Source organism: Dermacentor albipictus, chromosome 4 (assembly GCF_038994185.2).
Source record: "Dermacentor albipictus isolate Rhodes 1998 colony chromosome 4, USDA_Dalb.pri_finalv2, whole genome shotgun sequence".
Taxonomy (NCBI): domain Eukaryota; kingdom Metazoa; phylum Arthropoda; class Arachnida; order Ixodida; family Ixodidae; genus Dermacentor; species Dermacentor albipictus.
In genome coordinates, this window is record NC_091824.1 from 92,731,762 (window position 1) to 92,757,117 (window position 25,356).

General features: G+C 50.6%; 1 protein-coding gene and 1 long non-coding RNA gene across 8 annotated transcripts in view; one reads left to right on the forward strand and one right to left on the reverse strand.

Moving 5' to 3' along the window:
- The window catches only part of LOC135897579 (protogenin-like), a 358,787-nt gene that overhangs the window by 164,189 nt on the left and 169,242 nt on the right, over positions 1-25,356 (forward strand). The window lies entirely within an intron of this gene.
- LOC135897578 (uncharacterized) lies at positions 285-2,013 on the reverse strand. The gene is made up of 3 exons (XR_010563089.2): positions 1,814-2,013; positions 865-976; positions 285-682 (listed from the first exon to the last, which is right to left on the reverse strand). It is a non-coding gene; the product is annotated as an uncharacterized lncRNA (long non-coding RNA).

The window sequence follows — 25,356 nt, forward strand, 5'->3', positions numbered from 1 at the left end:
AAGAGAGAAGCCACTCTGCTCTGCAAGCATTGAAGGCTAAAAACACCAAGAAAAGTAAAATGGTGCATAGCACATGTGCATAGGTTAATGCAAGACGCATGCCGATGCTGCATCAGCTATTTCAGGAGAGTAATTGCGCATGACAACATACACTAGAAGATACTGCTACAGATATGTTAGGCTGCTAGACAGTGACTGGTATTAAGTATCAGCGAAATATCCAAATATAAAGGTTGACCTTTATATTTGGATGAGGATGAATAACCTCTAACAAAAATGGGCAATGAGAAAGCTTGCATTTATAGAAGAAAAATTACACTTCGCACAAACGGAATTAACATGGCTTGGAAGCTGATTAAGGACGAACTGATGAAACTCAATCTTTTGGCCAGCGTCGTCCGTGCTTGGTCAGATGTTGCAGGTGCATCTGAAGACGAAGAATTTCTAGAAAGTCCTTTTTGAGTTACTTGGATGACTCAGCCAAATGTCCGTGCTGGTGGAATGGTGGCTGAAGCTCTTTGCAGTCTTAACACAGTCCTTTGCAGACTTGATATCTCATCCATATTCTTGTGCATATGCTTCTTTGTTCTTGGTGTAAAAGCCTTGCAAATTCGGCTCCAGCCCCTTCCTGTTGGTGCAGATAGGAGCTCCTGTGATGACCAAGATGTGCTTGGCATAGACTCTGTTGGGGCAAAACGGTGACACGTGAGATATAGCACAGATTAGCCAAATTTATGTGGGTTTTATATGTTCGAACCAATTATACTGAACCATATATATGAACAAACATTCATATCTGCTGCAAACGGCAAGCCAATACAGCATAGATCAAACATATTTATTTCTGAACCATATGTTGTTTACCTTGTAGTAGTAGCCAATGTCCACACAATGACCTTGTCGTAGCAGGCAGCAGCTTCTGTTTAGTGCGTGGAGTGTGTTGCTTTATACTGGTGCCGTCCTCATTACTGCATGTCTGGAACAGAAATTTTGACTGAATCAGAAATTGAAAAAGCAAAGTTTTGCAATATGAAATGCAAAAAGGTGTGACATATATGTTGTAATGATTTGCGACTACGGAACACATGCAAATGTACACTGTCTATTCTAGGGTGCTTAAGCAGCATGTTAAATAAATATTGCTATTGCCCATAAAATTGATGTCTGCCTAACTACAATGCATGTCAACAGCGCAAGTACTATTAAGATCACAAATGAGAACATTTGTGGGTTCATTTATGCTCTAGAAGTGATCACACTGCTAGTTACTCAAGCAAATGCGTGAAAGTCATGAAGCTATTAGAACTGATGCATTATTTTTCTCCACGAACGTGATGCACCGCTTCACTACTGCAAAAATAAATGCCCTACGGTAAACCAATCTGAACAGCAAGAACATTTGGAACCAACAAGTACGAAATATGGGTATCATGCTTGCAACTGTTTAATACATTAAATTCTGTACTTTCACTTCATTTTACCAAAGGATTATTCGGTTTTGTGGACGAAAGACGTTGCCGGCCGACTCGAAAAAATGTTTAATCTGTATATTGATAAGGCTACTCAGTCACCTACAACCACGGCTACAATAACATGAAAAATGAGACGCGCGTTCCGATATCGCTCTTTCTTTCCTGGTTGTGTGTGTAAACCAAACGACAGCCTCGCAAGTAAAGGTTTATTTAGGAAACAGCAACTGAGATCCTCACTGCCCATATGTAATGCAGGATCTAGTTCGTTAACTTGTGCCCGCCTGGAAGGTAATGAGACAGATATTATATAACGATTGAAGCAGCAGTGTTAAACGACTCACCGTTATTGCCGTTGTCAGCCGCAGCAAAATCCAGCTCCCGTTTCGATGCAGACCTGTTCCGAATGGCTCACGACCGAAACCCAACTGCCGGGCTTACATGTCCGCTTGCAAACACGTAACTTCACCCCAAGTTACATAGAAGCGCAAGAAACTAGTTTTAGAAACAAAGAAGCAACCAGTCTTGAGTGTACGAACGAATGAATCCGTGCCGCCGTGCACTCGGAAATACCGGTAAAAATTTTAAATCCAGGCCAGAGGTCACGTGAAAGATCGATGATGCTGAACGCTATTTGCGTTCATAATGGCGAAGAAACAATAAACTTACTAACAAAGAGTACAATATCTAATTAGCAATGATAATTTTGCCCTGTTTTTATGTAAAAGAAAATGCTTCGGTAATTGTAAGAGAAAGTTTGTAAGATAAAATTGCGCTTATTACGACGCCTCTACCGGGAAATGTTGGAACTAACGAACGAATCCCGAGGTGATGCTACTAGGTCGGCTTTGTTAGCAGCGGCGCGCGGTCGATTTTTTCGCCCTCTGTGGCCATTAGTTGAACTTGAGAGTGTACGGGGCCTGGTGAGACTGCGTCGGGGGAATAGCGCTTCTCCCGAGCGGCGGAGAGGAGTCTGCCCGGTTCCAAGAAAGGGAAAGGAGGGAACGGGGTGCCTTGGCTGCAGCGTCACGGCCAGGCGCGAAGAGCAGCGGGAGCGACGAAAGTGCCCTCTCCCCGCTACCCTCCGCGAGCGAGCACGTGATTATCGCGTGATAACCGCGTGGCCGCTCCGGAGATATCGGGACGCGCGTGCGATCCCCACATCCCCCCCTCCTTAAAATAACCCTTTAGCCGCTAAGAGGCCGCCGTCACCTGAGGCTTTCCTGCGAGAGGGACATGCTACTCCGACAGCAACACGGTTTGAGTCCATGTTGGTGAGGGAGCAGCTCTAGCTGCAGACCGTCGTTGTCGCCGTGGAGGTGGTCGCGAGCCAGGCCGGAACGTAGGAGGATGGTACGGAGCAGCTTGACAGCAGCGGGATGCAGTGGGAGGCAAGAAGGGCGCTGGGTCCAGGTCAACTTGCGTCTCGGCGGCGTCACCTGCCCAGTCGGACGTGCCGGGTCCGTGGTGGCGAAAGGGTCCCTGGATTTTTCTTGGCTGCCTCGATTACGCTGACGCGATCCCCGAACCAGCCTCGAGATGGCGCAGGACAGCTTTCTTTTGATGTTCTCGGAGGTCGTTGCCCTCTGGTGTGGTCGAACGCTTTTCTTCCTGTTCGTTGCGGACCCTCGCGGGTTTCGGCACGCAAGATCGGTAAAGGCGTGCCGACTCACCCCTGACGATGGCTTGCCCCTCGCTGCGCAGCAGGGGTCCACTCTGTCCTTGCGGGAGAAGTCTACGCTCGGCCTTGAGGCTGGATGCTTGGTTGCGGGGCTTGCAACTCGGTCGCGGAGCTGTGCGGTGCGGTTCGGCGAATTCTGCGCCGCTGCGACCATTCAGGACCGGAAGTCGTCCGCTGCACCTCTCACCTCGCTGTTAGCCGCCGGAGGATGTTTTCTCGCCGCCTGTTGCCTGCACTGCGCTGCTGACTGCTTGCGGCCTGCTCGTCCCCACCGGCAGTGGAGATGGTCTTTCCTTTTTGCTTGGTGGTTGTTTCACGGCTCCCGACGGGCGGTCTGCTGCTGCGACAATTCTGTTAGCCCCTCTCGCTTCTTCCAAAGAGAAAGCGCGTGCTCGCTCTGGAAGCCTGCATGCTAGACCTCGGAGGAGCATTCCGTCCGATATCACGCACAATAAAATAGCCTCCGCGAACCGGACAGAGTTAGTTCTGCCGAGATCGCAAGTTATAATGCCGCACCGGGCTCGAACGTCGAGCCGTGCCACCCGATGCCGCTGCCTGCGGGCGCGGGAGAGCATTCTCCTCGGGCCACTCGTTCCCTCTGTCATAGTAGGGTTTGAGATCGCAGACATGCACCGGTCGGCTGATCGGTCTTAGCTTCAAGTCCGCCAGCCTGTACACGAGTGAAGAGACAGTCTCTCGCACCCGGTACGGTCCTGCCCATTTTGGCGCCAGAGAAGCTGAGAATTTCTTACTGGCGTCGCTCAGGACGTGATTCCGTCTCAACACCAGGTCGCCCACTTTGTACTGAACTTCCCGATGAGAGCGGTCGTACTGCGCTTTCTGCTCGGCACGTGCAGTGCTCAGGTTCCGTCGCGCTTTTCGTAAAGCCTCCGTTACCTTCGCGCGCAGCCCAGTCGCATAATCGGCGCGTGCCGACGAAACAACCAGTTCCGTGCTGCATCGTTCCTGTAGAGTAAGTTCTACCGGATTCAACAGCTCCCTCCCAAGATTGAGGGTGGCGGGGGTATACCCAGTCGATCGATTCACTGTCGACCTGATAGCAAATCCAATTTCAGGAAGACAAGCGTCCCACTCATTGTGCGTCCCCGCAAATGCAACTAGCATGTGCTTGATGTTGCGGTTCACACGCTCAGTGGGATTCGCCTGGGCATGGTACGTGGTTGTTCTCCTGTGCTTAATGCCGAGAGCTGCACAAGAGTCCACGAAGAGTTTGGCAGTGAAGTAGGACGCATTGTCCGTTATCAGCTGCTCAGGATAGCCGAATCGTGTAAACACCTCGATCAGCTTTCCCATGATAACGCGTGCCGTCAGCTTCCGTAGTGGGAACAGTTCCACCCACTTGCTGAAATGGTCTGTGACTACGAGAAGGAATCGGTTCCCGCTCGGTGTCCTGGGGTAAGGCCCCATGACGTCACATGCCGCAATTTGCCACGGTGTTCGGCTATTGATCGGCTGCATGAGCCCGGGTGGGCGTCCACCACGCGGCTTCACGCGTTGGCACACGTTACAAGAGCGGGCGTAGCGCATCACCTCCCGCTTCATTCCAGGCCAGGTAGCAAAGCGGCACAACTTTAGATAAGTCTTAGGGCCACTTGCATGCCCGGCCAAGCACGTATCGTGAAAGTAGCGTAAAAGTGCTCCTCTCAGCGTGCGTGGAATCACCGCTTTGAAGGACTCGTGTGTATCCTTCTCCGCGGGAATGTATCTCAGCAGGACGCCGTCAGAGTCTAGCAGGTAGGAATCCAACGCGCTCACAGCATTACCAGCTGTTTCGGAGCGCCGCGCACCCACAGCAATACCAGCTGCGTCCATGTGCGCCGCGGCCGCGCCGCCGGGCTCCCGGAGCCCCTCAAACACTTTTTTACAAAACGGATCCTCCCGCTGTGCCTCTAACAGCTCCTTTCTGCCGAACACGCTCCCCACAGAACTGACGCAGTCCAAGTGGTTCACGCTTTCGTCCTGAGAAGGGGGTTCATCCGCCCTTCCTTCAGGACCAGCGCCGTCGAGCATTGTAGCAGTTACTCTGCTCTTCGGCTGAGTCACTGAGGGGTCACGATGGGTATTAATATTACCCCTCCTGACAACCTCAGTCGTCGCAGCGGTTAGTCCGCTCACAAGCTTAGTTTCGGGCGAGGTGAGTTGAGTAGTAATATCACTCTTCTCACAGTCAACGGGCGCGCGCGAAAGTGCGTCCGCCACAACGTTGTTCTTTCCTCTCCTGTAGCGAACGGTAAAATCGTATCGCTGCAGGAGAAGTGCCCATCGCGCGAGCCGGCCGCTCGGCTCTCCTAAGCGCCTAAGCCAAGTTAATGCCATATGATCGGTCTCAATTATGAATGGGACTCCATCAATATAGTAATCAAACTTTTTGAGAGCGAAAATGATCGCCAGACATTCCTTTTCGGTCACGGAGTAATTTTTCTCTGCGGGAGTCAAAGAGCGGCTGGCAAAAGCTACCGGGCGCAAGCTACCTTCGTGCTGTTGGAGCAAAACCGCTCCTAGGCCAAGGTCGCTGGCGTCCGTATGAATGACAAATTCTTTGTTCAAATCAGGTAGCCTTAACTCGGTGGTTTCCACGAGCGCGTTTACGAGGTTGCGCAGTGCCTCCTCTTGCTCGGGACCCCACCTCCACTGCTCACCTTTCCTCAACAGCATTGTCAAGGGGGCTTGCAGTGCAGCGCAGTTTGGGATGAACTGTCGATAGAAATTCGCCAGCCCCAAAAAGCGTCTCAGTCCGCCTATGTCTTCCGGTGACGGGTAGTTCAATAATGCCTGAACCTTATCATCACACGGTAGAAGGCGTCCGTTATCCAGTTTGAACCCCAGTAGCGTTACTCGGGTTGCTGCAATCTGGGTCTTGGTCGGGTTTAGCGTTATCCCCGCAGACCTCAGACGCTCCAACACGTCCCTGAGATGGCGTAAGTGCCCATCAAAGGTACGCGAGTATACCACAACATCGTCCAGGTAAGCAAGAGCGTGGTGCCACCTTGCGTCACCCAAGACACGGTCCATCAGGCGCTGGTAAGTCGCAGGCGCACCGACAAGTCCGAATGGCATACGGGTAAACTGGAAAAGCCCCCTGTGACACGTGAAGGCAGTCTTCTCTCGGTCACAGGGATCTACCTCCACCTGAAAGTACCCTCTGCTTGCATCGAGCGTAGTGAAGTACTTCGCTCCGCCAACGTTGGATACGATCGAGGGAATGCTAGGAAGCGGATATGCGTCCTTGCGTGTCACCTCGTTCAGGCGGCGATAGTCAACACAAAGGCGGGGCGTCCCATCCTTTTTAGGAACCAACACCACAGGAAAACCCCATGGGCTGTCCGATCTTTCAACAACGCCTGTATCGAGCAGTTCGTCCAGAGCGCTGTCTAGTGCTTTCCTCTTAGCCAAACTCACCGGCCGAGGATTGCACTTCCACGGAGAGGCGTCACCTGTCTCAATTTTGTGCCTGTATAGCGTAGTGCAACCAGGCCGCTCTGTGAATACGGCATCATATTCAGTCAGAAGCGATGAGAGGCGAGCCTTTTCTTCCCCCGACAAACTGCTTGAGTCGTCCAGCAGCGGGTGGTATCGTTCGCCCCTCACTGCGGCACAGTCTGCCACCGCAGCGGGGGTTATGGGCTTTGCGGGAGGGGAGCAGTTCCCCTCCGCGCCTCTTTTCTCAGTGCGGTTGGCCGGACGGCATTTCGACCCGGCCGCAACCGTTCTGAGGGACCTTTTCGGGCAATCGTTTGTTCGGTCTGCGCGCGAAGCATCATCGAACGAAGTTGTCTCTGACGCTTTTTGAAATGAAACGAAAGGTTTCAGGGTGCCACATGCTCGCTCCCTATATCCTCCGTTGCAGACGTCAATAACAATGCCCGTCTTGGCGAGGAAATCTCTACCAAGAATTATAGGAACCGACAGGCCGGGAAGGTGAGCTAGGCGCTGTCGCCTCACTCGTTTCTCCCACCGCACCACAAGCCTAGCAGCACAGCTCGCGTGTGCCGTGCCGCTGGCCAGTCGGAAGGTCACATTACTCTCTCTCAGTCGGATAGTGCTCCGACGGAGATGTTCACACACCTCGTCGCCAAATAGTGAAGCGCTTGCTCCTGTGTCTAACAGCGCAAAAAACCTGCGCCGGGCGACTGTAACCTCTATGAGCGGGACTGGCGTGTCGCTGGGCAATCCAAAACGACAAGCCAGCGGGGCAAGGAGTTCGTGTGTCTCACTTCGCACCGCTGTAACCGCCGCCGGCCATGCAGCATTGCTCACCGGCGGCCCCGCTCGTTTCCCGAAAGCGCGTGCTCTCGGTTCGCAGGCTGTCTGCAATCCCGGGCGAAGTGCCCCGGCTGGTTGCACCGATAACAGAGGAGAGCCGGCCTTTGACGGGCTTGGCGTCCAGTGCCTCGCGCCGTTTGACCTTTGTTCCTCTGTATCGACTGCTCCCTTGCAGGTACGCTCTGCTCTCGCATCATCGAGCCGGCATATCGACCACGATTCTGCATACCTCGGCCATCGGCAGCGCATGCTGCACGCATGGCATAAGTGTACGGATCGAGAGCCCGGTCAGATAAGCCCCAACCGTTTCTCAGTTGTCCGTCACTGAAAGCAACCACACCATCTCCACCGGAACGAGTGCGAAAAGTGTCCCCGTTCCACGCGCATCGCGGCTCAAGTGCCCTCGACGCTGGGGGTGGAGGTCGGTATGAGCGCAAGGCGAGTATGTCCGCCTGTATGCGCTTTGCCTCCGAGGCCAGCTCATCCAAATCCCTGAACTTGCTGCCTCTTAGGTACGCTGCGAAGGTGGGATGAGCTTGTCGTGTGACTCTCTCCACCTTATCGCAGTTCGGAGCGGTAGGGTCAGCGGTACGATAAAGTTCGTCCATCGCCCTGACGTACTCGAGCAAGGATTCGTCCGGATGCTGAGTACGTAGCTCCAACTCGCGCCGCAGACGACGCTCGTAATCTGCGGGCAGGAATTCCTCGCGTAATCCCGCTCGGAACTCAGCCAGCGTGCTAGACCGGTAGCCAGTAAGCCGGAACCAGCGGGCAGCGTGATCAGTTAACGACACTGGTACGACGCGTTCCAGTATCTCGCCATCGGACAGCCCCGTTGCGCGCTGGTAAGTCAGCACGCGATCGAGGTATTCGTTGACGCTAACTGAATCATGATACCCGCTGTAGGTGGGTAAGTCCACCCTCACTCTCGGTCTAGCAGCGGCGGCAGATGTCAGCAGAGTGTTCTGCACGGCACCTGTCAACCTCTCAATCAAGCGCATCGCATCCTGCAACAGCGCCTGTTGAGGCTCGCTCTGGCCAGTAATGCCTGGCACAGGAGCAGAACGCGTCGAGCAAGTATGCCGCAGTGGCTCCATGCTCTCCGCAAACACTGGCGAAGGGTTCGGCGTAATGTGCCTCACGCCTTCAAGGGTACGAGGCTCGCTCTGGCCAGTAATGCCTGGCACAGGAGCAGAACGCGTCGAGCAAGTATGCCGCAGTGGCTCCATGCTCTCCGCAAACACTGGCGAAGGGTTCGGCGTAATGTGCCTCACGCCTTCAAGGGTACGAGGCTCGCTCTGGCCAGTAATGCCTGGCACAGGAGCAGAACGCGTCGAGCAAGTATGCCGCAGTGGCTCCATGCTCTCCGCAAACACTGGCGAAGGGTTCGGCGTAATGTGCCTCACGCCTTCAAGGGTACATCCTGCCGGAGAGAGCGCCTCGTGTGTAGCGCTACCCTCTTCGAAGCTTATCAAATTCCCAGGGCTAATGTCCGCCGCCGGGCATGACTGAGCGGTAGCAGTTACCGCCGCTTCGAATTGTTGCCTGTTGGTAGCAACCTGCGACAGCGTATACAACGGCTGTAAATCAGCCCTGTATGCTGCCATGGTTCGTTCGTGAAGTGGCAATCACTCACACAAACAGACTCAACCTGTCACACCTCTGGCCCCACGTTGGGCGCCAAATATAGGGGTATTACTCAGGCTCGCGCGTGCGCACCTGACCCTTCTCTGGATCGCACAGCGCCGGCGGAGCGGCAGTCGCTCCCTAGCACTTTCGCAGCAGCCCTAGCAGTCAGAGCTGTGACCCCTAACCCGCGGTTCGCAGTGAGTTGCGACCACGGCGGGTTCAGGCCAGTGGGGACAGGGTGAGTCTCGACCTAAGGTGTTTATTCACCTTGGTGTACAATGATTCCAACAGACAGCAACAGCCACAACACACACAAACACAACACAACACAACACAAAACCTCAGCGGCGGAGCATTCCGCACGTCTGGGGCGAAACAAACCGCACAATGTGGGAACCACAAAAGAGGCTGATAAGAGTTCAGCTCACCCAAAAGTGGATCCGCGCTCGGGCCCTGGGGCGGTGAGTCGCACACCAAGGTCCGGGCGCCACAGGGGGACGGCGTGCGGCGGTCTCAGCGGCTGATTTGAGATGCGGCCGTTCGCTAGCTCTTCCGCCGTGAGACAAAGATGCGTCGGGGGAATAGCGCTTCTCCCGAGCGGCGGAGAGGAGTCTGCCCGGTTCCAAGAAAGGGAAAGGAGGGAACGGGGTGCCTTGGCTGCAGCGTCACGGCCAGGCGCGAAGAGCAGCGGGAGCGACGAAAGTGCCCTCTCCCCGCTACCCTCCGCGAGCGAGCACGTGATTATCGCGTGATAACCGCGTGGCCGCTCCGGAGATATCGGGACGCGCGTGCGATCCCCACAATATATATATATATATATATATATATATATATATATGCTGTCAAAGTGCCAATTATGTTCGCAAAGAAATGTTTCGCATTTAAACTGCCCGAGTTTGTACATGCGTCCCACTCCCCTCCTCCATTATAATCAAACAAAATACACATGACTATATGTTTAACGTCGTACGCATGCTTGCGCTGAATCTGCTATGCCTCACCTGAACGGAAGCACTCGTGTAGTAAACAGGCGTAGCTGTACGGTCCATATTAAAGAAAACGCAGCGCATGATTATTGTTGCTGCTATAGCGTCCCCGAATCACGTACTCGCTGTGATTGATTAGTGGCCGTGGTGTGGGGCTGCTAAGCACGAGGTAGGTCGCGGGATGGAATCCCGGCAACGGCGGCCGCATTTCGATGTGGGCGAAATGCGGAAACACCCGTGTGCTTAGACTTAGGCGCACTTAGGCGCACATTAAAGAACCCCAGGTGGTCCAAATTTGCGGGGTTTCCCACTACGGCGTGCCTCACAATCAGATCGTGGTTTTGGCACGTAAAACCCAATAATTAATTTTTTTTTTTAGCGTCCCGAATCAACGGACTCGGCCAGAACTAGCTAGTTTTTGTACGAGTGTTCTCAAAATGTCTTTTTCTTCTTCCTTTTTTTTCGACGGCACGTCATTGGCGCGACGTTCACCGATTGTGCGACAGCCATTGGTTAGCCCTTGAAGTTAGTTGTTTACTAAATATTTAATTAATTATCTCAATCAGGTTGCACACGGTTAATTCAAATACATTTTTGAAGCCAGTTAGTGCTTGGAAGTCTTTCCTTCCACGTTCCCCAATTTTACTGTAAGAAAAAAAATTAAAGGCAATTTTCAACTCTCAACTTCGTTATCGCGAGACAAACAAGCATGCAGTTTCGATACGTGCATAGCGTCGAACCTGCGGTATGATGCATCACCTAAATTTTCGCACTTTCGTTCCTCGGCCGAGTTCGGTTAACGCTTGGTGCAGTGTGGGTGTGCACCTTCGGATATTACTCGTCGATGTGGATCTGTGGCTGCGGCGTTCCGGTGATCACGAGGTGCTGGGGTTCGGTTACGCCATCCATGCGGCTGCCTTCCCGTCGTGGAGGGATTAAACAAAAAGCGCAGGTGCGGCCGTGAAATCCCCAGGTGGTTGATATGAATTGCAGCCCTCCACCACGGAGTCTCCCATGGTCACAGTTGTTGCTTTTGGTGGTGAGGCAGAATCAATCAATCAACGCAAATATATATATATATATATATATATGGATTGCGTACACCAATCCCCTGAGCAGTGTATTATTAGGAGTGGCTGAGTGTACGTGATAGAAAAAAAATTACACCGATGGTTACAATACTCGATAATGCGAAATTTGAGCGCATCTCTATACGTGTTTTCGTTTCGCGATGTATTTACTGGCGCGGACAACCCCTCTCGTGCGGCGCGTTGCAAATGAAGTGACGTGCAGCGCGACTGCCTTTGCAATCTGGAGATCGCGAGAATCAGCGCGTGGGAGACGCGCTAGCGCGATTTGCAGCAGCCGCCGCCGCCGCCGACAGACCTCCCAGACGACGCCCGCTACTCCGGCGCCATCTCGTAGCCATTGTTGCCGCGCTACGCTTTTCTTCTCACGCTTTCGCCGCACCCTCCTCCTCCTCCGCTTTCCGCCTCGTGGTTTCCTTGCACCCTGCTCGCGTCTTTCATCCCCCGCTGCGCCTCGCGCTCGCTTTCATCTTTCGCTGTTTTCGTTCGCTCGGTTTCACGCCGAGCCGCGGCGCCGATCCACGCTGACACCCGCCGAAGGAACGAGTGACGAAGAGATGCGCTCTGAAATGATACATAGAAAAACAAGGTGTACTTTGACGGGCCCAGAGGAAAGGTAGGGGAAGAGAACCGGAAGCACATTAAAGAAACGCGAACCTAACGGAAATGACATCTCTCGAAGCGACGCGCGCACACGACCGCCCATAGAGCATGCAAGCGGCGGAGCGCGACGTTATTATAGGCGCGGTGCCCGTCTTCGTTGGCGTTTGCGCGCGGTGTTCTTTCGTGCCCGGGCAGGTTGGTTTGCTTTGCCGCCGTCGTCGCGTCGTATGTCGCGTAGTTTTCTAGTTGTCACCTCTCACTTTAGGAGCGTCTCTCTCTCTCTCTCTCTCTGTTTCGCACGATCGCGCACACACACTTGAGCTGTTAAAACTGAGCGTGACTTTAAAGCTGTTAACAGGCGAGGAGGAGGAGGAAGAAATATCAAATATCACTCGATTTTCTCTTGTGGCCTGTAAATAAATACCTTCTGATGTATAATGCATTTCCCGTGTGTGTGTGTGTATATATATTATATTAATGTGCATACTTTTTGTTTTTGTTTTTTGCTCTAATTCCCTTTCTTCCATCGTTCACAATCTCAGCTGGAGTAGCGTACACCAAGCCTGTCGCCACAAGCTAACCTCTCCACATACCAATAAACGTTTTCCCTCCGTTACTCAGGCACGTTACACGTCACTTTCCTTTGCAGCGCAACATTGCGTGGGCCGACGGAGAGCGCGTCAGCGGCGGCTTGAAGTTCACGCGCGCCGTCCGTGGCTCTACTGCGTATCTACGCAACAGCCGCCTTCTGAACGGGGCGGGTCAGTGCATGCGCTGGGCTTCCGCGTGCGGCAAGCGCTGTGCGCACTTACCCCGTCCGCATTCGTCTACCATTGAACGCCCGTTATTAGTCAGTTTTAGTTGGGCGTCCACAGCAGCTCTGCGTGCGCGGCAAACCCGCGCAGGCGTCAGTGAGCATGCGCAGTACGCAGGAGCACGCACGCGTATCTTGCGTGCGCCCGCAGCTTTTGAAAAGCTGCGTAGCGTCCGCTGCAGGCTCAGCGGGCTTCGCGGGACGTTCTCGCTTGTTCTCGCGTTTCCACGAGAGCGCATTTTTCGATATCGCTCTTGCCGAAGATATGACTCCGGCTTGTGGTTTGACTTCATGGCGGCTGGTACTGGCTACACAGTTTCAGAAGGTCGCATATGGCGGCGCTGAATAGCTCACTGCCGGTTCCTGCGCGTGCAAGTCAGCAATACCCCCTCTGCTTTTGCGTCCGGCCAACTATTGCCGTCTCGTGCGCGCACGCTCGGCTACACACGCGCAACCTGGCGCGCTGCGTACGCGAGTGGTTGCGGACGCCCAACTAAAACTGCCTATTATTGACATCGTCATCAGGAGCCACTCGGCACGTGTATCGTGCCGCTTCCTGGATAGCTCCCGGGTTTGTTTGCTGTAACAGCTTCGGGGGGCTTTGTCTTTCTTTCCTTTTTCCTAGTTCACTTTGACTTTCTGTCGAGCTTCTCTCGCCTCTGTAATGAGCTCTTATCCGCCCGGCGTGCAGCGGCATGTCCTTGAGAAAGGTCTCAATCTCTGTAAGCGGCGCAAATGGTTTGCGGAAGAAATTAGCAAGCGGGCAGTAATGGCGACGTTGTATATGTATGCACTCTGTAGTGTGATAGTTGGCTGTTTCGCTGGCCGGTTAGCTTGCAAGGAGTTCGCGTGGTGTTCTGCAGGCGCCATTGATGTGGGACAAGAGCGAACGAAGGTATACGCGGGAACACGATCGAAGCGAGAAAACGAGCTCCGTCCGTGCGATATATCCTGTCTTCGAGATATTATGCGCCCACACTCTAAGAAGAAAAGGAGGAAATGGGGTATTGAGGTTACTCCTTTAGGGGAGCAACTGATCTGCCACAACCATTCCTCCCTTTAGGGGGTAAGTGCGAGGGGATGAACTGTTACTCCCCATGCCGTTACTCCTCCGAGGACTAACAGTTGCTCTTTTCCGATGCTCCTCAATGGAGTAACGGTCATTATTTCCGATGCTCCGCAAAGGCGGAATTAATGAAATTAGGCATTTATACGCTAATAAAAAAGATTACTGAGCTGAAAAAAAAAAGAAAAAAAGGAGGCCCGAAAGCAGGATTCGAACTCACGTCCTCGCGCTCCCATGTTAGCTACTCTGACCACTGCACCACGGCAGATTTTTTTTTTTTTCTTTCTTTCATGGTATTTATTACAGTAGCAACAACACTGACACTGACAACACTGACAGTCACTCAGAGAAAAGGCATCGTTCATACTGTGGGTAGAAATGTGGTTTCACTTTAGAAGGGTGGTAAGGTTAGGCACCTCACCAAAATGGGGTACCAGTCTGGCTGGGTATCAAGTTCATCATAAACCTGCTTTAGGTGTAGGGTCATTTGGATGAAATTCACCCTTGTAGGTACAACCGTTTCGGCGTTTCTGTCCATCATTCGCGTTTTCCACAAACTGTGCATTCCGATGAGAAAAAACATATCAAAAGGTGCACTATTATCAGCGGTCGGCAGCAGGTATCGCACAGTATGAGCGTTGATGTCAAAGTCTTTTTTCAAAGTCCGTTGGAGGACATCCCAAAATAGTATGGCGTCGGTGCAGCTAATAAAACAGTGTTCAATAGTCTCTGGCACGTCACAAAGGCGACAGTTAACAGAAGAGACAAAGATACCCTTTTTCTGTAGCCATGTTTTAACCGGTATGGTTTCACTATGAACTTTATAAAAGAATGTTTTGCAGCAAGGGGATATATACATTTTACGAACTCGTTTTAGAACATCGCGACCTGGCCATTGGATGTATAGTGATCGGTAAAATGGAGGCGGAAAAAGCATGGACAATAGATCTTTGTATAACGTTTTACGCGACACAGAGTACAAGTATTCTGTGGAAAACCGAACTGTCAGGAAACGAACCGCCAAGTAAACTTCTTGCATGAACCCCCACAAGCATAAACGTGAAGAAAAATTCGAAGAAACGATTAAATCAGGTAAAGCATTAACAAGTGTGACTTGCATGAATGACCGAATTATAGGATGTGATGTATCACGAAAAAAGAAGAAACGAGACACTATTTGCCGCACATAAAGATGTACTAAACCCAGCCCACCTTCACTAACGGGCCTGAAAATATTGTCTCGCCTCATGGGCTCAAAAGTGGAAGACCATACGAAGGTCGCAAAGATTCGGTGAAAGCGTTGGATGTAGAGCCTGGCACAATGTATAACTTGCAATACATAGTAAATTTTTGTTGCCAAGAACTTATTGCAGGCCTCAGCTTTCCCAAAAATAGATAGTCGATGTGGAATGAATGTCTGGGCGTAACCTTGCAGGGCAGAAACCTGTTCTTTCCAATAGTGTGCGCTTAATTTATATGCGTGTAGCGGCACGCCGAGATACTTTGGCGGGACACCGGTCCAATTAATGCCTGCAAACTGTTCTGGTGTATAGCACCATGCGCCAAACCATAAGCCTAAGCTTTTTGCGGAGTTCATTCGTGCTCCTGATACGCTGCCAAATTCCTCTATTTTTGATACTACCTTTTCAACACTGGACTTATCCGTGCAGAAGAACGCTAAATCATCTGCATAAGCTAAGACTTTTACTTCATTACCCAGTATATTGAAGCCATGGATGTCACTCGACTGAATTACGCTTAAGCATAGCGGTTCCAGATAAAGGGCGAATAGTAATGGGGACATAGGGCATCCTTGTTTTACCGAAGAGCAAATGGAAACTGGTTTAGAGAGTTGGCCATTAATAACTAAACGAGTGGTACAAGACGTATAGCATAGCCTAACGCCTTTAAGCACGACAGAGCCAACATTCGCATGCTCCAGAAGTGTAAATAGATAGGAGTGACTGACACGGTCAAAAGCTTTAGCAAGGTCTACCTGGAGCATTGCAAGCTGTTCGGTGGAACCGTAACAATACTGAAGGAGTGTACGGGCGATATGTATGTTGGTTTGAATGGATCTGCCCCTAATTCCACACGTCTGATGGGAACCAATGAGAATTGACATCGCAAATTGCAATCTATTCGATAAAATTTTTGCAAAAATTTTATAATCTACGTTTGACAATGTGATTGGCCTGTAGCTTTCAACAGAACGCAGTTTCTCCTTATCTGAACTTTTTGGAATTAAAACTGTGTGGGTTTTGCAAAAAGATTGCGGAAGGGCGTCTACCTCTAAGCTTGTAATAAAAATGTCCAATAATATGGGACTGATAACTGATTTGAAAGCTTTGTAAAATTCACAGGAAAGTCCATCAGGGCCGGGTGTTTTCGACAGAGGCAGCTGATCAATAGCTAGCTCAATTTCTTGTATCGTAAGGGTATCACTAATGCATGCACAGTCATCATCCTGTAAAGGTTTTACAAGAGACACAAAACTCTCTAAAACTTTTGCATCGTGATCATCGGGCCGAGCACTAAACAACACACTGTAGTAAGTTTCGAACTTAGAAATTATGTCATTCGTATGTGTTAAAAGAGTACCTTCGGAGTATATTTCCGGAATTACTTTGGAAACAGCGTGACGTCGCTCGTCAAGTAAAGCTTGACGTGTTGGTTGCTCAGACTGCAGAGCGCGCATGTTTCGAGATCGAACTCGCGCACCTCTGTAACGCAGTGCATCATACTTTTGCAACTCACATTTAAGATTTTCTATGTCAACAATGTAAGTGCCTGGCATTTCGCATTCCATCTGGTAAAGGTTGTGTAGGCTCTTAAGAAGTAATGTTTCTTCATTCTTTCTATAGAATGCTTTCAGCGATCCAATTTCTATAGCCACTGTACGAACCTCTTGTTTAAAGAGTTCCCAAGCTGCAAATAACGGCAAGTCAGTAGAAAGAGAATTTTTTAGGGTCATGTGTACGCGATTAATAAAATCCTGATCATTTAGGAGGTCAGAGTTAAGCTTCCAGAGTGCCCACTGTGGTCGGAAATTGGTTGCAGATTTCTCACCAATCTTTGCGATAACCATGCAATGATCCGAGAACGAAACTGGGATAGTAGTGCAGGACAGTTCCCGGGAGAGGAGTGATGAAGAAACATAAATCCGATCAAGGCGGGCATAAGAGCGACCTTGAATTCGTGTATAAGAGCGAGCTCCCTGTCCCGACACTCCTATATCAACGAGCCCTGCATTTTCTATTACGTTAGACAAAACTTCACCACTCCTGTCCCGCTGAGTGTTAATGCCGCTTCGATCGCACGGATCACATACACAATTGAAATCGCCCATTAACACAATGCAACGATCACAGTCCATTAGACTACGCACAGTATCAAATAAGACAATTCGCTTTGCAGCGTCATTAAATGCATAGACGTTGACTAATCGCCATGGCACACCCTGCAACACAAAATCACAGCATATATATCGGCCTTCAGCGTCTACATGGTAACTAAGTGCTGAACAAAGTAGGCTCTTTTTCAGAAACAGGAAACAGCCCGCGGATAAACCAAGAGCGTGTGAAACGCAGACGTTATATTCAGACAGAAAAGGTCGCAAAGCCCTTTCTGTCTCGTCATCACTCTCAATCTTCGTCTCCTGCACGGCGACGAAGTCGAGCCGCTTCCTAGACAAAAGCCGGCGAAGCTGCGCCTGTTTCTGCAAAGACCTAAGGCCTCTCACGTTCAAAGTTGCGAAGAGAAGTTGCTGGGACAGGGCCATGGTGAATACCAACTATTTAGACCTAATTCTCTATGCGGTCGGTCTTAGAGGGTAACGGTGAGGCTCCCTCCGAACCCTCACCAGGCCTCCTGGACCTTGATCGCCGGCACTGTCCTGAGTGTGTCGATGTTTTGCGGCGACGTGCTTTCCTTGTGGTACTGGCCGTCTCGCTGTCCGTGCTTGATTCTGATCTGTTAGTCGCACGGCGCTTCGGAATTGACGTATCCGCGCTACTTCGTCTGTCTTCTGACAGCATAGCGCACGTGTTGACGTGCTTCGGTGTAGCAGATGAGTCATCAGCGGCTGTCTCATTCGCTGGCTGGGAGGAAACTGTCTGCGTAGTAGCGGGCACGTCTTTCTCTTCGCTACTTTCCTTTTCCACGGGCGGTTCTGCGATGTCATTGTCTTCACCATGTAGAGGGGCTTTACTGGCACAGCTGGTATTCGCGGAAGAGGGAACGTCTCCCGTTGCGTCGAGAACCTCAGTAACATCCATTATGTGTTCCTGCAGGCTTTCTTCTGGAGGCCTTGTCCTGTGTCGTAGCTTGTCGGCGTATGTCACAACACATTCTTCATCTGTGTGGCCAAAGCGTCGGCAGGCTTCACAACGTGGGGTTCTGCAGTTTCGACGAATGTGCCCAACCTTGTTACAGCGGAGACAAAGTGGGGGCCGGCCTGGAATCAATACAAGGCTCTGCACTCCACAAACGTGTAGCAGATGTGGAACGTCTCCCACGCCGACTCCATCGGCAAGAGTCAACACCACGTCACGATTTAGGGTACGCATTTGCTCCATTTCCGACACTCTCCAGCTTTCTGCTGATATAGACTTCACTTTCCCGTAAGCCTGGAGCGCTTCTCGAATGTAATCGTCTGCCAAACGCTCAGGAAGCCATAAAAGCTTCATTTTCACTTCTGTGGGCTCGGGGTCAATAACGAGGCAGCGTCTACCTTTTACGGATAATTCTCCGCACGTGACTAGCTTTGATTTCGTAATTGATGATTTGCACGTCACCATCCACACGTGTGACATCTGAAATTGACCGATGGAACTTATTTCCTTTAGGTCAATAACGTTCCGAAGGGCGTCTCTGAAGTCTTGGGCTCTGTACGGTCGACCACTTAAGTCAGCATGCAGGAAAACGGAGTCCACAACCAGCTTACCGGTAGGAAGACGAGGTATCACAACACGGTAGTCATTGCTGCTGGCTGAAGCCTGAGCAGCACCTCGGCCAGGGGCCGATAAATCCTTTGGAGCGGAGAACATGAAAAAAGCGACCGTTCGGAACGCCGTCTTCTTCTTCCTCTGCACCACGGCAGATGGCTTGACGGGACTAGGAAATTGATGTTGAATTCCAATGGCGGAGTCGGAGTGCCCGACGGACTCCGCGAGCGAGCACTAGACTCTGGCGTAGAGCAACGCCTCCAAATCCGCGAGCGGAACACAACCTGCGCCGCCGGAGCAAGGCGGAAGCGGAACTTCTGTCGAGTTACCCAGGATACCTTGCGTGTTATCATTTCATTGCGCTGTTTGCTCCCAGCACCAGCGCACCGGTCATTTGCCTCTTCAGCGCCGTTCACCTGTGGTTTTTTTAAAAGTGCGGAATGGATATCTCGCCAAGCGTGCAGCAGCTTTTGCTTCCTCGCGAGCCGTGACCGGTGGCGCCCTCCAGCAGACAAACGTGGTAAAGGAAATACGTCACGCAGAGTTCCGGTCCGCTCCGCCGATTTTGGCGGAGCATCTTTTTCTGCTCCACGGAGTGACTCCCGCTCTGAATCCACTCCGACTCTCTCATTGGAACACCTTACTCCCGCCCTCACTCTGTCATTGGAACAAACTTGCTCCGAAACGAGCAGAAAAGCGTGCTCCGACTCCGCCATTGGAATTCAACATGAGACAGGTTAAGCATCTGAACGCAGGTGCGGCAATGTAAAAGCGACTCGGTATTTTGTGTATGTTGTGCGGGGAGAGTGTATACGTTGAGTGTACTTGCAACCATCAGTGAGTGCGAAAAGAAATATGCCCGAGTATTCTTCGGGTGCTTTAAACTGAGGCACTACACGATGTAAACGTGTAGCGAGCTCAAACGGGGCACCTAAGACGACAGAGACGGACAATTGCTCTGTCGCTTAGTGTGTCCCGTTAGAGCTACACATCACTTCAGTTAAGTTCGTAATCTCCTTGGAACGGAAGGAACTTAGGTACTATTGACCAGCAAAGTCTGGCAGTCTATCAATGACTTGCGCGTTTAATTGCTATCGCTCACTTATGGGGTGCGCACGAAGGGCATGGCTCTTCACATTCCAACTTTAAATTTCACGCAATCTTCTCACGAAGAGGCAAAGTGCTGCTTTGCATGTAGTTCAATGGACAGTGCACGAACTTCGAACTATTCACGATTTATAGACAATACAGTTTTTGCCGCATCACTGCACGACACGGACGAAAACAGCGGAGCGCATGGGGAGTAACTGTTGCCGTTCGTCCTCCCGTTGCTCTCTTTCCGACCAGGGACTAAACACTTACTCTCCGAAATTTGCACACGGCACGCACATCCATGCAATTACTCCCTTGAGGGACGAAAGCGCCCTTTTTGGGACGAACTGCGCAGTTACTCCCGTTTTCCCCGGAATTCTTCTTAGAGTGCACCTATATATGTGCCGACTTGTACTCAATGACTGTATAGCTGTCCCGTTGATGGGACCTGCAGTATGCAGCCTCAGCTTTCGGAAGTCGCGTCTTTAGCAGTGGTTCTTATACATTGTTTCAGGGAATGAGTGAACGAATCGATTAATAGATTGATTTACGGAGTTTAGCGACCGAGCGCAATCCTAGGGCTCCGAAAGACACCGTGGTGTCTGTTCTGGCCCATCCCGATCGGCCAGCAGAACCATTCAAACGCGCGCTTATGCGTGCCTAATGAGCGCCGGCAATAATGAGTTGCGGTGGCGATTCATTATTGCGAGCTGTCAAGGCTCTGATGATATATGCTGCATCTGGCCGCCCACCGCGGTGACGCTTCGCAAACGCTCCGAATCTGCCCCAGTATATAACCCAGTAATCCAGTATATATATAATCTGCCCCAGAATATAACCCAGTAATCAGGCGTATTCATGCCACGCTGAAAACGCCGGCTCTTCTATCCCTATCATGATCGCCCAAGTTGGGCAACTGTACGCTTGGTCAATAGTTGGAGCGTGGACAACTGCTATAGGCAACGCCGAATGCGTGTGGCTTCCCTTGAGTGAGGCAGTTACGGTTTCCGTTGCAGGGCGTGCTTCCCGTAGCCCTCCTCCCCCAATTCCTAAGAAGCAGCGCACTAATAGGATTTAAGACCTTAAGGAGGAAAGTGCTAAAATAAGGACATATACTAAGTAAAAGAGTAAAGAATTCACTCATTCTCTCACTCACTCACTAACTCTCTGTCTCGAAACAAACAGCGAGACATTGAAGACAGTACCGCGCACTTGCGTGCGCGAATGTCTTTCTTCTACTCTCTCTCTCTCTCTCTCTCTCTCTCTCTCTTCGTACGTTTTGCTGCTGCTCTTTCTGATACACTGCTGCTCTTGGTCAGGCAAGAAGCTCAGTACAAGCAGGCATGCTGCACGCCTTCATCTCTCATGCGGGCGTGTAGGTGTTCGCCCCCGTTCCTGTGGGTACAAGCGTGCGGGCGAGCACGTCTCTTGCGTGTGCCACGCGTCTGCAGTCTGTGTGTGCTTCCTCGGCCTTTCGGCTGTCCGCTTCTCGATCGCCGACATCATGCAGAGGTGCCCACATGGTGCCAAGCCTTTTGCGCAGCTGTACTGACTGCACTTGTTTGCTCGGCGACGGCGCGTGTGGGCACCGGAAGCGGCCATTGCCGAAACGCAAACAAACGTACTTCCGAGACTTCAGGCTGCTCTCTCTCTCTCTCTCTCTCTCATTTTAATCCCGAATTCTCCGATCGCTGCTGCTTCCGCGTGACACGTCCGCCGCTTCGATCGGCGGCGAGCGTCTCTCGCTCGAGAAAGTTTTGCCGGAGTTCTTACCCGTGTGTTTTATTTTTCTTAGTCTTAAAAGGCACCGCGTCAGAAATGAGCAGGATCTTTTCGTTAGCGAACAGCAGCGTTATCTTAACCGCCCGTTCTGTACGATGACTTAGTATATAAAGTGACGACATGCAAGCCCGAAGAGTGAGGTGTCCGCTTGACCGGCTTCGAGGGCAATTTTTTCGTGTAAGCTCAAGCTTATTTACCGGTGGTGTTGCCCTGGTTGCGGCTCCTCAGAAGTGGCCGTGTGGCTTTGGCATAGATTCATCTTTTCGCCAGCTTCGTGGCTCGCTTACGCAGTTCTTACTGCAGGGAACTGCATATACGAAACGCATGGCGGCAACTGTGCCAAATAAAAAAATACACGGTACAAAAAGAACCAGCTCCTGTAGTCTTGTCGTTATTGACTCGCTGTTACCCATTTTCTTTTATGTGACGCTGTTACCGTCTCGCACTCGGCAAATGGGCGCTTGCTAAATCGGTGCACGTATATACTTAATTATGCGTGGTGCCCCCCCCCCTCCCCTCCCCCCTTAAGAAGAAGCGTAGCCTGCGAACGCTCGCGGGTCCTTCGTTGAATAGTTCAGAAATGGTACTCAGGATAATGTTTTTTTTTTCAATATATAATGATAATCCTGATGTTGGACATATATCGTCAGCTAAGGCTGCAGCCAACGAATAACGATACCGGAGCTCTTGGGAACGCAAAGCTTTGTGAATTCGGCTCCTCGTGTCCACGGCGGACTTCGATAACATCCGGCAGCAGAATCCTTGCTCCCTTCTCTCCTCTCTCTCCCGGTCATCTTTATTTTCCCCTTTCCCATTCCCCCGGTGTAGGGTAGCCAACCGGACGTTATTCTGATTAACCTCCCTACCTTCTGCTTTTCTCTTTCCTTCCTTAGCAAACAATCTTCACTTCTGCTTCTTTCTTTCTTTCTTTCTTTCTTTCTTTCTTTCTTTCTTTCTTTCTTTCTTTCTTTCTTTCTTTCTTTCTTTCTTTCTTTCTAAGCTTTTGCTGCCTTCTTGTCGATACTGGGAGCATAGCCGGCCTGGCGCGGGATTCGCCTGCCCCGTTTTCGCAAATGGTGCGCGTTACGCCCGCGCACTCTACTTCTGTGCTGCTTCTGTGCGTCGTTCGCGTGTACACTGACACCGAGTGTGCACCCCGCGGGTCGGTCCGGCCGGTCATTTGTATTCGGGCGCCGCTTGCGCGGGCTGGTCAGCCCACGCGGCTGCTCCTGGACGTTTGGGCCGCCGAGCGTGCGATCTCGCTCCTCTGAGTGGTCCGACTTGCAGAAAACCCGCCTTCTCGTTGTACTTCGCCCCCGTGCAGGAAGGGGGCGCTTCTGTTTCTTTTTTTCTTCTTCTTCTTCTTTATATTTACTCTCCTTTAGCTCCGAGGGCAATCGCGACATTCGGCTTTCCCTCGCCGCTCCCCTCTTTGTTGCCTGCTGGGGCGCGTTCATTTGTCTGTTCGCAAGGAACACGGCGCGTCATTTTGTTTATAGCCTCTTGCTTCCTCTTCGAAAATGGCAGCTTACGAACGAAAAAGAAAAAAAAATATTAATAAAAGAAAACGCAGTATGCGTTGAGAACCGATGGGCGTTTCTCTGGCTATGTGAAACAAAGAAAAAAACACACACCTTAGGGGGGTGGGGGGAAGGAAGGAGTGGAGGGGGTGCTCCGATTTGTGTAATTGGTTCCGGTTTTGAGTGGCTGCGCTTCTGTAGTCGCCAAAGTCGAGTTGACGCCGTTACGTTCGTGGGCCTTGTTGTGCAGGGATTATTTGCCTTCGGTGTGATTGCATTTTTTTTTTAATCGCTCATCTCAGCGAGTGGTCGACACGGACGAATAACGAAGTCGTGGCGTCATGCTAGTCGATAAATGAGTGCAAAAGGAATGTGAATTGAAAAAAAAAAAAATCGTTTCAGTATCCGGGGCTCGATCATGACCCGTATTGACAAAACGTTCTTACGCTGTAATTGGTTTTAACAGCAAATTACAACCAATCCTTGTTCGCGAAAATGGCCGGCGAATCGCAGAGAGCACTTATAAAGGAGCAAAAAAAAAAAAGGAAACAAAGAAAGTTGATACGTCCCCAAATTGTGTATTTGCATTTATTGCATGTGTGTGCGTGTGATTGACAATATATATATATATATATATATATATATATATATATATATATATATATATATATATATATATATATATATATATATATATATATATATATATGGTGCGTACTGCGGGGTTTGCGACCTCTGTAGCACGCGCAAAGGCAGCAAGTACTATAGTGGCCTCGGTGAATCGTGGACGGGCCATATCCGCATGCATGTCGCTTGAGCTTGGCGTTGTCGCCGCGAATTGTTGAGGCCTTCGACGACGGAGGCTCTGATGGTGAAAGGGCGCAACGCGTATGTCGTTGACTTAGCTAAGTCTCCGATAATAGCTCGACGCTGGGCTTCGAAGACGGAAAGGAAAGGATAAACGAAGCTTAATTAACCGTCTCTGTCTGCTCCAATTCCACGTTAAGCTCACCCGCACATTCAGTTTTTTATATTGCCTTCGTGCCCTATATCGCTTACGTGTTACCCTACGCAGATGTCGATATATGTCTTTAAAATGCACGTGTTAAGCCATAGTTACGACGTAATGATTGTCGTGCGCAGCGTGCTTGCTAATTTTCCGGTATTTGTAACATACCTGTACCTATAGGAAATCCAGTAATGTTCTTATATTTAATACGCACTTAGCTTTAGTCTGTGGAAATTGGGCATTCAGGTATGTTTTTTTTTTTTCGTCTGCCGGTTTTCTTCAGTACAAGCTCACGGAAGGCTTCTGCCGGCCCAATACACCTACCGAATCACTCATTTCTTCTTCTTCTTCTTCTTCTTCTTCTTCTTCTTATTATTATTATTATTATTACTATTATTATTATTATTATTATTATTATTATAACCTCTCCACATCGTTCAGTGTGCGGAGAAGGGTACTCAGTTACAGTCAACATTTCTGTAACGTTTACGACATATCTCCTATAAATAACATGCTAATATCCCATATTAAATTTCATGGGTGCTGCTGCAGGATCAGTGGCATATGTTGTTTTGACACCTTTCTTCTAAAAAGTTATTCTGTGCGTCACACAGCCTCATTTGCCTTATAAGACCACGGTGCACCATGGCATCGGCAAGTGCAGAGTTCGCGCGCAGTCTGTCGCGCCAATTAATGTGGCGTTTTCAGCTGTCGCGCCAAGGCATATGTGCGCGCATGTGTCGAGTCCTCGATCGCTAACGTGTTTATGCGCCGTCTTGCCATTTAATAAATGTCGCTATAGTTATACGTCTTGTGCCAAACGTGAATATGTGTATGCCAGCTCGCTCCTTTTGTAATATCCCGCTGTGTGCTGTGTGGCAAGCGTGTTTATAACTAACTATATATGCCGAACTTTTCTGTCTGCGTGTCGTCTGCTGCGTGCCCATGTATATGCCGTCTGCCGTCGGATCATACTATAAGAGCCACAAACCACGAGGAAAGGTCAGGCGGGTCGAAAACTGTTCGCAGTCTCGCGGTCGTTTGTGTCTTCGTCCACCGCTGCGTCAGTCTTGTTTTGTTTATGAAGCCCAGCGCGGAGCTGACGTGCCTTGTCCGATTGTTCCAGAGCGATATCTGGCGGCGACGTTAGAAGCTTCATACTTAATATCAGGCAGGCTATATATATACACACAAACACACTGCGAGAAAAAGTGTACGCCTTCTTGTACCCCCGGTTCCTGTATTCACGGCGTGCTTACGAGCGCTACGAACTGTTTGCAAGTGCATGCGCCATGCAATCGTAACGTTCTACATACCATAGCGCTTTCGATTAAAGCGGCAGACGGCAGCGATCTATCGCGCGTAACACATCACGACGAATGGTATT